The sequence below is a fragment of the Triplophysa rosa genome, linkage group LG4, assembly GCF_024868665.1.
Source record: "Triplophysa rosa linkage group LG4, Trosa_1v2, whole genome shotgun sequence".
Taxonomy (NCBI): Eukaryota; Metazoa; Chordata; class Actinopteri; order Cypriniformes; family Nemacheilidae; genus Triplophysa; species Triplophysa rosa.
Window position 1 is genome coordinate 19,439,025 of NC_079893.1, and position 12,442 is coordinate 19,451,466.

A 12,442-nucleotide genomic window follows, 5' to 3' on the forward strand; every position below is an offset into this window, starting at 1 on the left:
ACGATGACGCTGTTTTTGCCCCACCCAAGTTTGTCCTCCATCTTGTCCTTGCTGTCCAAAATTTAATCCCATTACATCTCAGAGGCTGGTTATGCCAACGATCCCATTCACAAAAGAACAGCAAAGAGCACTTGCGGTGATTAATAATCACTGCAATGGGGGGGTGGGACTCTAGCGTTGCCAAAAGACGAGCCATTTTTATCCTTTCAAATCAGATGGTGTTTGCCGGCAGCGACGGTAGTGTCTGGAAATATCTCAACGCCTGTTCGCTCACAAAGAATACAATTCAAATACCTCAAAAAGTTAGCAATGAGTTCTCTCCAGATGTACATGGCCAACTAAATTTGCAAGTCTTTCTGTGTTAAACGCCATTGTAATATATGAATGACGTCCGAAATATTCGTTTTCAAATCACAAGCTTTCATATGTAGGTAGTCTTGGAGATCATGTCTCCCCTCAGACCAGTAATGAAATGCTTGAGGTTCAGGAATCTGAGCTGAAATATGGTTCATCTAATTCAATCAGCCTAAGTGAGGGACATTTGTCCTCTCATGGTCCAATCGATCAAATTTACAACAAGAACGGCGAGTGTAGCCTGACGGAGGCTTGCTGGCTTTTGAGATGAACGTTTGTATTCACACACATCATTATTTATTTGTATAAATTCTTTCCCAGTGTTGTACATCACAAATGGCATCTAAACAGAAGCTTTACACAGTCTTTTACTCTGTTTATTCTAAGTAGTATTTCTATAACTGGTGATTAAAAAAGCATGAAAGAAAATCCTAAAACAAAAACCTTTAATAGCACAGACCTTTACACACCTTACAATAATGCATTTTTCCTTTTTGCAGAGTTCTTTCATTTCTCTTTTTAGTTAAGTGGCTACAAGCCACACCTCTTCTGCAGCCTCAGCTGTACCTCTCTTTAATGGCAGAGTCTTCATGTATCTGTCAAGGAATCATCTCTCTGTAGAAGGAGGCAGGTGTAATTAGATTGTCTCTCATTAAACCTGGGTGAATAATTGGGGATGCTGGGAAACATAGTTTAAGGCCTGACCAGAAGACGGTAGGTATAATGTAATGGGAAAGATAAGAGACTACAGAGGCAGTGGAATATCAAAAGATGCTTCACTTTGAAAAGCTTAGGTATAAGCGTATAACAAATATAAGGTGAAATCCTGTATGTGAAAGGAATAAACTTTATTCTGTCGATAAATTTTGTTCTGTCATTCTTTCAAACCCAATTTTTCAAGGAACACAAGCAATTAATATAGAATCCAGATTGAGAGTGAGTATACAGAATCCAACCAACATGAGGTTGAATAAATAATGTTTTCACTTTTGGGTGAACTAATATGCATTCATTTATATATTGTGATTGTTACTGTAAATATTTTCTGAATTGTTAAAATATTCTGTTTTCTATTTTATTTGAGCACATCCTCTTTCTGAGACCAAACCACCCACTATCGCACTCTCTTGCTGTCTATTTCATTTCAGACAGCACAGTCATATGTGGTGAAAGGAATCCCTGTTTGAGACACAGGGTTACTGGAGCACCCTACCCTGAGGGCACGTCAGTCTCAGACTGTCTGTCTGTCTGTCAGCAGGAAAGAGGCATCTGTTCTTTGTTGTGTTTGCAATATACCGCACCAATACAATAAATATTTGGGTTATCTTTTAGTGTCTCGATCATCAGCTTTCTAGTATTCTCAGTCAATTGTCTCTAACAGGTTGATGTCCACAGAGCAGAAGCATGTGTGAGATTGTTTTGAAGGATCAATATCTGAAAGAATGGCTATGAATATAAAGGACCCAGAGGAGGAATACAGGCATTAAAGTCTATTACTCCTCAGGGATTACTTTATTGACTTACACTTCCTCCATCAGTCATGTTCAGTAAGTGTTCTGAGCAGTTCTCTGAGATTCTTCCAAGGCATTGTCATACGTGGCTTAAACACCAACAATTAAAACCAGACTCTCTTTCACAAGCCCTTAAGCAATACACAATAAGATCATTTTTACTGTCAAATGATTTCTTGGAGTATATGAAACATAGAGTATATGAAACACTTAGTCAGCATAAATGTAATTTTACACAAATGTAAAGACTGAGGAAAAGACATAAAGCCGTCCATTTTAGGTTATTGGGGTTTTGAAACTAAATCCACAAAAAAGTAATTTTACGGAATTTTACCGTTTCATTGGACAGAATTTTCACGTTTTTGAAATGCGGAAAAAATGTTTGGTGCAAAATACTGTACATACATGTAATTTTACTTTACAAAAAAAGTATGATAATATTATAGCAGCTGGGGTGCCAGAAAAAAATTACAGGAATTTTTTTATAGAACTCTTTGCTGTCCAGCTGCTTCTTCACCTTCCGAAGTGATGAGAAATGATTCCAGCAATCTTGAGTACTCCACTTAAGTTGTTTTGTCTTTGGATGAAAGGTTTTCCTTTATTTATGTTTATGCAGACATTTTAATTATTCAATATGTAATTTCGTTTATGTAACCTCACAAGGAAAATCCTATAATTGTGCTAACTGGTACGATTTACTGTAAATAAAACTGCACCTTTTAGCATTAAGAATTACATGGACTGTTAGTGGAAACACACCGTGTCTATAACCCAAGGCTACATTTTTCTGTGTATCAAATTGAATACAGCATCTACCCTTCGAAAGGTCTGTTGCCACATTCATTCATTTAACAGACACTTTTATTCTAACATTTTTAGTGCACAGAGTGATGATTAAAACATTTACATAGCCGATTCATTCTCTCTCTTTTCCTTCTCTCCCTCTCCATCCCTCCCTCTCTCTTTCTGTCTGACGTAAAAGTGTATTATCTCATCTCTTGATTTTACTCTCAGCCAGCAGGGCGACTCAGGACTATTTATGTGTTCCTTAAGTGATGGCCTCTATAATGTAATTGCTGGACATCTAATTGAAAAATGGAGGCAGCCAACAAGCGAGAAGGGGGTGGGGTGGGGGGAGGTAAAACAAAGAAAGAAACAGGGAGTATAAACGAAAGGATAAAGGGTTAGGAAAAATACAGACTAAGAAAGATAGAAAGGGATAGTTAGAGAGACTAAAAATGGCACACGCACACACAGCTCACTGGCTGAACCTTTCTCAATACGTCTCAGTGGCTCTAGATTAGACGAGCGGGCCTTTATCTCATCCCCTTTAGCAAAGCCAATAATTGCAGTGTGTGAGACACACAGGCAACACAGTCCCAGTAGAACATGACCGAGGAACGAGACAGGAGCAATTCCACAATACATAGCTGTACAGCCTCAGAGCGACAAAATCTGACACCAAATCAATAAGAGCTATTTAGTAGCTGAATGAGGCGGATTTATCAAAGGCCTGTACTCGTTTAACTCTTTATAAATTACACTGAAGTGCCACGTTCTATTAGATGCCAACCAATCATGTATCTTGTTGCATGCCAAGTCATTTAAAACAATCTACAAAATCATATCTTGTGCATGTCAAACATATGGCCATTATTGGGTCTGGTAAAAACTGTCCAAGCTATGGACTTTAATAGAATCAGTTATATATTTGTTTACATTTTCAATTTTATGCATTTGGCCAACACTTTTATCCAACATTGCATTGTACTACACAGTTGTATCTATGTGCAATCCCCTGGGATCAAACCCATGACCTTGGCATTGCTAGTGCCATGCTCTAACCACTGAGCCACAGGAAAGCTAACTTTTACATTTTTTTATGTTACATAACATCCAGGTTGTCATAATTGAAATTGAAAGAAGTGCTGCTGTGTAGATTGATTGATACCTCTCACAGCATAATTGTACAGAACATTCATCTTATGTTTTGCCTGTCTGCTAACTTTAAATGGATTTAAATCTTCACGACTGAAATTCTCTTTCACCCCAACAAGTCCTGCGAGGGTTTGTACCGCCTTTTGTTCATATATACACACACTCCTACTCATATACACATCTTAATTCAATAGTTTAGCTTTTGGCCTTCTCTTCTGAGATTGCTACGCTAGAAAACACAAAGAGAGCCCCTAAAGGCAACAAGCAGTGACCATGTGCTGCTTATTCAACACACTGTAGAATATCACTGAAAAGAAAAGTGGTGGGCTGTAGGGCCATATTCTATTCAAACGTGACCAACAAGCTTTTGTGCTGTCTGCATACTACAAACTCTTACCAATGAAGAACACAAAAATGGATTTCCTGGTATGTTGGTTTTGTTTTCCAGTATCAAATTCTTAAAATAAGACGTATTAGCTTAAGAAGCAAAAAGACATAAGACACCCTAGAGATTTTTTATTTCAGAAAACAGGACTAAATATTTTAGGTCATTTTTCTTCGCAAGAAAATGTATCTTAATTTATTAATATTATCAGTAAAATAAAATAGTGTGTAAAATAACATGTAAAACATAAAACAAATACTATTTTAAGTTTTTTTCTGGCGCCCCAACTTTTTACAAGTATATTTTTTACAGTGTACTCAATTCATGAGTACAAAATGATATTTCGGGCTGGTTTATATTGGTTACAGCACAGCAACTGGTAAAGCTGGTTAACCTTATTGACCAAGTAGGTCAACCTAGTTGAAAAGCTTGATGGATGAACACCAGCATCCCATTTTAAGAACCAACATCCAAAACACCATGCTGTTGTCAGCAAGGTAACCCTAATACAAAACATGTTACTGCGCCTCAAAACTCAACATTCAAAATCTTCAAACTTATAATGGAAATGATGCATTGAGGTATGATGCTTTAAAGAGAACATCCTAAGGGTTATTTCCCTTCATTGGCATACTAGCCCACTCTCACAGGGCAGAGGAAGCATCTTGGTGTGTGTATGTGTGTAGAGGTTTTTACTGAGCTGTGCTCAAGCCAGCGGATCCATTAGCACCGATTGAAAAGAGAAGCAGTGCAGATGTAACCCTGAGAGAAGGTGAACGGCCCAACCATTAAGATTGTCCAAGGAAAAAAGACAGTCAGTGACCATGGTTAAAGAAAGCAGAGAAAAGAGAGAGAGAGAGAGGTGAGAGTTCGAACAGCGCAAACATGTTAAAGGTCAAACAGTTTAAAGGGTTTGATCAACTACTTAAGTATTGATCCTTATGCAGTGTTTAGAATATGAAAAACATGTTTCAAATAAAGCTTAATAAAACAGGTTTCAACAACTTTCAGCAGGCATTGTCGCCAGTCTAATTTTAATTATGCATGATTTAAAGGAGAGACAGAAGAACATTTAGTGTTATATTAGGATAAGATACAGTATATCACCTGTCAAGAGTCATAATGCTTTCACGCATTCAGTTACTGAGGTTAAGATATAGCATTGAACAAACTACATATTTATTCTGCTGTTTTCTGTGTTGATATTTTAATCACAGTTTCACGTCTGCTGTTTAGGCTCTTAAATGCCAAAACGCTCAGGAGAATGATGGGAGCTAATGTTGTGTGACTAAATCTCACAGTGAGAGAAAGCGGAGAGAATGTATGAAAATGCCACCTATCATGTACTCCAGGAAAACAACCAAAAATCTTAAAGAAATGATGAAAGAGAATGAATTTCTTGTCATCTGTCCTCAAACCAGAACTGCAATTCATCGTCTCATTGATCTGTACTTTTGCTTTGTTTTATTTAGACCTATATAACATTAACATTGAAATATTATCTTTTTTCTTTGAGCATAAGTCTTAACACATAAGATTTCAGTATAATTCAAGACATTTTCTGAAAACAGATCATATCACATTTGCTTTATAATTGTTTTGATACTGTTACTTTTCAATTCGATTCAACAATATTTATAGAGCATTTTACAGAAGCTTTACAGAAAATACATTTTAGAAGAAAGTACATAAGCAAACAGTTAAAACAGGACATTTATAGTATATTAATAGTTTTCACTTATTATTGCAAATGTGTGTCAGAAGATGTATATATTAGCGCCATGTAAATTGTAATCATACTGTTATATTCATTATAAAATGACATATGTCTTTATATGGTCACATAGTGCACATAGTGGATGCTAAAACGGACAAATCCATGTATGCCAAGCATCAGGAAAAAGGCTATTCTCAGCTCCCTGCTGACTTGTGAATTTGAAAAAATGTGAGTGAAAGATTGTTGAATTTATGACAATTTTGAAGATTTTAAACCATTTCAAGAAATTGATGTGTGCCAAACTACAAGTAGACAAAAAAATCTAAATTCGGTAGCACTTTATTTTACAGTCCTGTTTTCCAGGTACATACTCTGTACTTATTACAGTAAATATAATAACTGGGTAATAACTAGGTACTAACCCTGAACCTACCCCTAAACCTAAACTTACCATACCATGTTACCTTATACTACCCAGTACTTTCTGAGGTAAGTACACTGTAAGTACAGTATAGGTACACGTAATGTATTTAAACTGATATTTTTATGTTATCATTCCATTTAATATGTAGTGCTTTTGTCGGACACCCTATAAAAAATGTGCTTCAAAAGGTTCTTCGATGCCATAGAAGAACCTTTTGGTTCCATAAAGAACCTTTAACATCTGAACATCTTTCACAAAAGGTTCTTTGTGGCAAAAAAAGGTTCTTCAGATTATAAAAAGTAAGAAAGAGATGGTTCTTTAAAGAACCTTTGACTGAATGGTTCTTCGTGGAACCAAAAATGGTTTTTCTATGGCATCGCTGTGAAGAACCTTTTAAGCACCTTTATTTTTAAGAGTGTACCTCAGAATGCACTGATTATTGAGATTATAAACCTTTCTGAATAATTACAATATTCTGTGATCTCAGTTAACAGAAAAGTACTATTCTTTTTGGGTTGCATAGTGACATACAATAGTGCATAGTGATTAACAAATGTATTAGACTACATCTCCTAATAAAGGTAAAACATAAATAGGAATCTGTCAAAAACTGTGTCTTTCACACATAATAACTAAAAAACTTTGTACAAATATTTTGTATGGCCTTCATTGACCTAGATAACATGTTTTATATAGCTACTTTTCCAAAGTCTCTGTTGTTACTGGCGTAATTGGGCATATGAAAAAAATAAGGTGCTTTATTATTTTTTCTGCCTTTCTTGTAAAACAGTAAATTTGAATACTCATAATCATATTTAGCACTAGAAATTCTACTGTGACTATATAGCTTATACATAGTGGATTAACCACAAAAACATAAAAATATATTTTGGTAATACTGTTAGTTTAGGGCAGCTGTTGCACAAACCTCATTTTGGTTGATGGGGGTCTAATACATTTGTTAAACAGGTGTGGTAAATTCTCAATCCACCTTCAGCCTAATGCTAAAATAAAACCTGAGCATAGGAGCAGCAAGCTTCAAAACATATATAACTTTACCCATCCAACGAAAAAACAAACACACACCCTATTGATTTAATGAGAACTCATTTACCCCCACGCCAAAGCAGCAGACAGATAGAAGAGATGCAGGAAAGACAGATAAAGAACTGGAAATGTCAAGACTGATTAGACTTTCATATGTCTCCAGTAACACACAGCAGAACTGCATTCTGCCCCATTCTGACTGAGAAGCTCTGTGCTGAAATTAACAGGCACCTCAAAATGGCAGACATCAGGGGAAAAGGCTCTTTTCTCAAAGGTTAGAGGTCAATATGATTTCAAGCCGGCAACTGAAAGGCTGAATTTATTGTCAGAGACTGAACAACAGGACTGAGGGACTCATAATTCAAAAAGGGTTTAGAGAACTTTTTTTCTCTATTGCCTGAATCTTTGAATCCATCCTCGAAAGGAGGTTTGATTTGACAAACATGTACTGCTGATCAATGCTGCCCTCTGGTTTATGGGGACAGAAAATAAGGCTGACATTTTATACAACCACTGGCGTGGAGAACATATTTCTATAGTGGCAGTAAAATCAGTCCAGCTGAGCCCTTCTTTGCATTTTATGGTTGTGAGCTCCCAGAATAGAATAGAATAGAATAGAATAGAATAGAATAGAATAGAATAGAATAGAATAGAATAGAATACATTTTGTGTTCAACAGAACAAAAAAAAATTACAATCATTTTTTCTACTATGGTAGTCAATGATGTCTCAGAACTGAAAATTCCTAACATTCTTACAAATATCATTTTTGTGTTCATCAGAACAAAGAAATTGATACAGGTTTGGAAGAAATTGAGGGTGAGTAAATGGTAACAGAATTTTCATTTTTGGGTGAACTATCCCTTTAAACGCTGAAAAACAAAAAACACACCATCAAGTGATTGCTTATGCATGACAACGCTATAGACAGGAAATTCACAAACACATTTATGGGATTTTTGCATTTAAATGACAAGGGTTTGACTGAGAAAACAAACCGTGACGAGCGGGAAAAAAAGACTTGACATGTTGGTAATATCAGGGCAAAGATTAACATTAAAATTCAGCCCACAGTCCAATGTGTCACCTGACAAAAGGGTTTGATAGACGGTTTGGACATCGGGGGCTGGCTGCATTGTTGCTCTCAATACGCTGCTGACAAACAGCGAGCATTCTGTAAATAATGTTTAATATTGTATATCATATAAAGTCTAATGGCAAGTGTCAGATAATTGAATAGAAATTAAAAACGCTTTAGTCTACTTGTCATTGTGTTAAGGATATTAAATCTGGCGATTCCGGCCTCTTTTCAGTCAGCTTTGCTCTGAACACTTTTTCATCTCGAACACCATTCTGACTAAATACACCATTAGATGAATGTAGTAGAAGGTAATTCATTGACTTATCATTATGTTTACAAATGAGACTGTCAGTCTGTACAGAACAAATGAGATGAGGAGAAATTAAACCAATTAGCAAACGGTGCAGGACATTTGCAGCACATTTGATGAATTGCTCCAATTACTGTATGAGTCTCAAAATATAAGGTAGACTTAGCTACTTAAAAAAAGTGTCAATTTTATTAGATTGGAAATCCATACATTCATAATTCTGTCAAAAGATCTGACTATCAGTTTAACCTGTTAAACTTATGACTATTACAATTTAAAACATAGTCATCAAGCTCAAGATGATTTAATCATAAGTAATGTTCCACTAAAGCAACTTACCTTTTATTATTTCTGGCTTACTGAACATCTTTTTTTCCCATTCCAATAGTGTAACCGATATAAGTGCAGCCAGCACAATCTACTTTACCGGACACCATCTAGTGAACAAAAATATCCCTGTAATAAACCTATGCTGATGGCCAATTATCTGATTCTCCCAACAGTGCTCGACATTTACTAATAGACAGTGTGACATGAGATCAATACGGCAAATTACACAAAGATGCCCCGATAACGTGCTTCATGAAATGACACCACTACTGGGTTGGTCTCAGGTGAGATCATGCACATCTCAGATGAAGGCTAGCGTCAGTGGTTATTAGAACTTCAGAATCTGAATCGAAGGAGCTATGCAAGTGAACAACGATGTGTTTGCATTTTGGTAATAGAAAGCCTGTCAAGAACACAAATTAAAGGGATTAGATACAGTATAGACATTTATTCTACAATTTATCACGTTAGCCACAAGGGGTGAACTTGTACCGTTTTGTTTGCTTTTGCGTGATCCATGAAACTGTCAAACAAAATCACTCACTAGATATTTTTCAAAAAACTGGCAGAAAATGAAAATGGAGAAGATAGTATAAATACTAGACATGTCATGACATGACATGTATAAGTAACCTATGCCAGACAGCACATGTTAATTGATTTTGAACGGATCACTTTGCATTCTTATGGGATCTTTGAGACGTTCTTTGATTGCTCATTTGCTTGAAACATCTCAGTTTTTAATTGTTTTGTTAATGAGCAACCTGCAAAATATTCAGAATTTCTATATTTTCAGTCATGCCTAAAATCTAAAGCAAAAGGAGATTAAGGAAACGCTTCATAAATATGAAAAAGAAAGTGGTTTCCCATCTGCCACAGTCATAAGTGTGTCTCAGTGGTCTTATGATGGAGGACTATTCCCACACTCCAGCACACTGAATAGGCCTTCTGGGAAATTTGTGAAAAGGGTTGTTTAGAAGTCAATGATGTGTAAACCATCCTCTAGATAGCATCTTGCATTATAAAATGTTTAGCTCATAGGGAAAAGACTGACCGGCAAATCTACTGAATTCCTCAAATCTGTGACTTTTGTGAGCAGGCTTTATACGATTGTACATTTGTAAACATTTATAATTGAAAACGTTGTTGGTGTTTTTGTAACTTACAAAGTTAAAGTCAACCCTGCAGTTAAAGTAATAGGAATGGAGAATTGGAGTAAAGTTCACATCCGCCATAAAAATTATGAAATAAAAGCACTTTATTATTATTATTAAATGATATATATGTATTTTTATTAATTATATTTATTATTTTAAATAGTATGGTATGGCAGCTCCCTCTGCTGGGTCGATTGGGTGTGCAGTAGCTGAGAAACAAACAAAACAATTGTGCACATAGAGCAGTTAACAAATATACAGTTGCAGATATGCACTTGACTGGAAATTATCGTGCTGTTATTATTAAAAATGTAATTTGATAAAATATTTTAAAGTCTGTTACTGACAAAGATCATTACCAAGGTCTTCAGGTCTTCCACGTGTACCTCTGCATAGTTTAAACGTCTGGTCCAGTGAATTATTTTTTACCTTTTTTGGCTGCCAGATGTCGCTAAAGGCACTCCTGTCCTGCATTTAGTATTATACTCACCTATCAGGCCTACTTTTGCCTAAAACAGCTTTATTAACGCTCTCATTTTAGTAATTAATTAATTAAAAGTAAAAAAAATATTATCTGCCTCCTCCAAAAATGTGGAACAATACACTACCTTGTGGCACAGTGGGGTTTCTTACGGTTGTTTGTCCTAGCCTCAGGATAACTAATAATATAAACAGAATAAAGACTTTGCAAGTATTGCAAATGTATTTCTAAAATGAATCATAACACAGGACAAGGAAACAGGAAGATAACTCTATGGTGTACAGTTGGGCAATAGGGTGACGTATAATGAATGTAGTGAGTCTTTTATGGAAATGCATGCAAATTCTTTGAACAACCTGCATTAATTTCTGGAAAATGAAAAAAAAGTGTTCATATAAGCAAGGCTTTGTGAATTATTTCCAAAATACATTTTATATTGAAGGATGTACACTATATATGTCATGATTTTTATTTCTCTATAGATTGTAAAGCTAATTCAAATTAAAAGGTCTAAAGGTCTAAATTGTTTCGTTTTCATGTTTTTTATGTATGGAATTTGAAATTATTGTTTTGTTTTAAGTAAATTATGGGACAAATATTTACATTTTAAGAAAGGAAATTTAGAATTTACTTGAATTTGATCATTTTTGTAAAATGATGATTGCTGAAAACAAAAAAAAAACCAAACTCACATGATTGTTTGAGTTAGTGTTGTTACACTCGGTCTACTCAAACAAATAAATTAACAAACAAACAAACATATTTACATTTACCTTAACTAATACATGTACCACAAAGTTCAGCTTTGTGCTTGTCTGCTTCATAAAAAAATTTTATCACACAACTACTGCATATTTTGTTGTATTGAGCAAAGTGACACCATATTTCCTGCTCAAAGTATTCACTCCAGCTCAAGAGTTTTCCATTTCTCACATCACTTTCACTGGGCGAGATACCCTGTTTCCAGCTGTCATGGAGCAAAAGAAAACACACTGTTAGAATGGTAGGCCTACACCTTTCTCCAATCAAACCCTTCCAGCTCGGCTTTCATACCTCATACTGTGATCTAAAATATCACAAGGGCAGACAAGCAGGATTCAAACAGTGAAACATGCAGTGCAGACACATTCAATATCGGCACTCCTGAAATGTCATTTGGCCAATGAAGAACAAGGGAGACCAAGGCTTGTTGTAGGGCTGTTGTCATGAGGTCTGCATCTAATGTTTGACTGGTACCTAGATCAAGGTCATGTTACAAAAAAATCTACTTCAGTACTAAAAAGAAAGTTTAAAAGATATTTAAAAAGAAATGTATAAATTCCTAAATCCTGCTCTTTGATGCAGGTCAATTGTGGTTATTTTATGACATTGACCATGTTACCTCTGTACAAAAGATTTTCTTTGCTTTCAAGAATGTACAATGCTCTGTGGAACATTCTCACGCTTATGACACACAAACTTGCCAATCTATTCATTTTCACAATGCAGGAATATCTAAGCTAAACTTTTATCCAGTGGCCATAGTAGCAATGACATTTGCTAAAAAAAATATGCAAAAATATTCTTTTTACCACTCAGATCATCACTTCGTAACCAAATCAGAGTGTTTCAGAGTTTCACTTTATAACGCTGTGGTAGTAAAGAGTTAACAGCCGTCAGATTCCTCCTCCTACGTAACTCTGTTTTGCCTACATAAACAAACCTGAA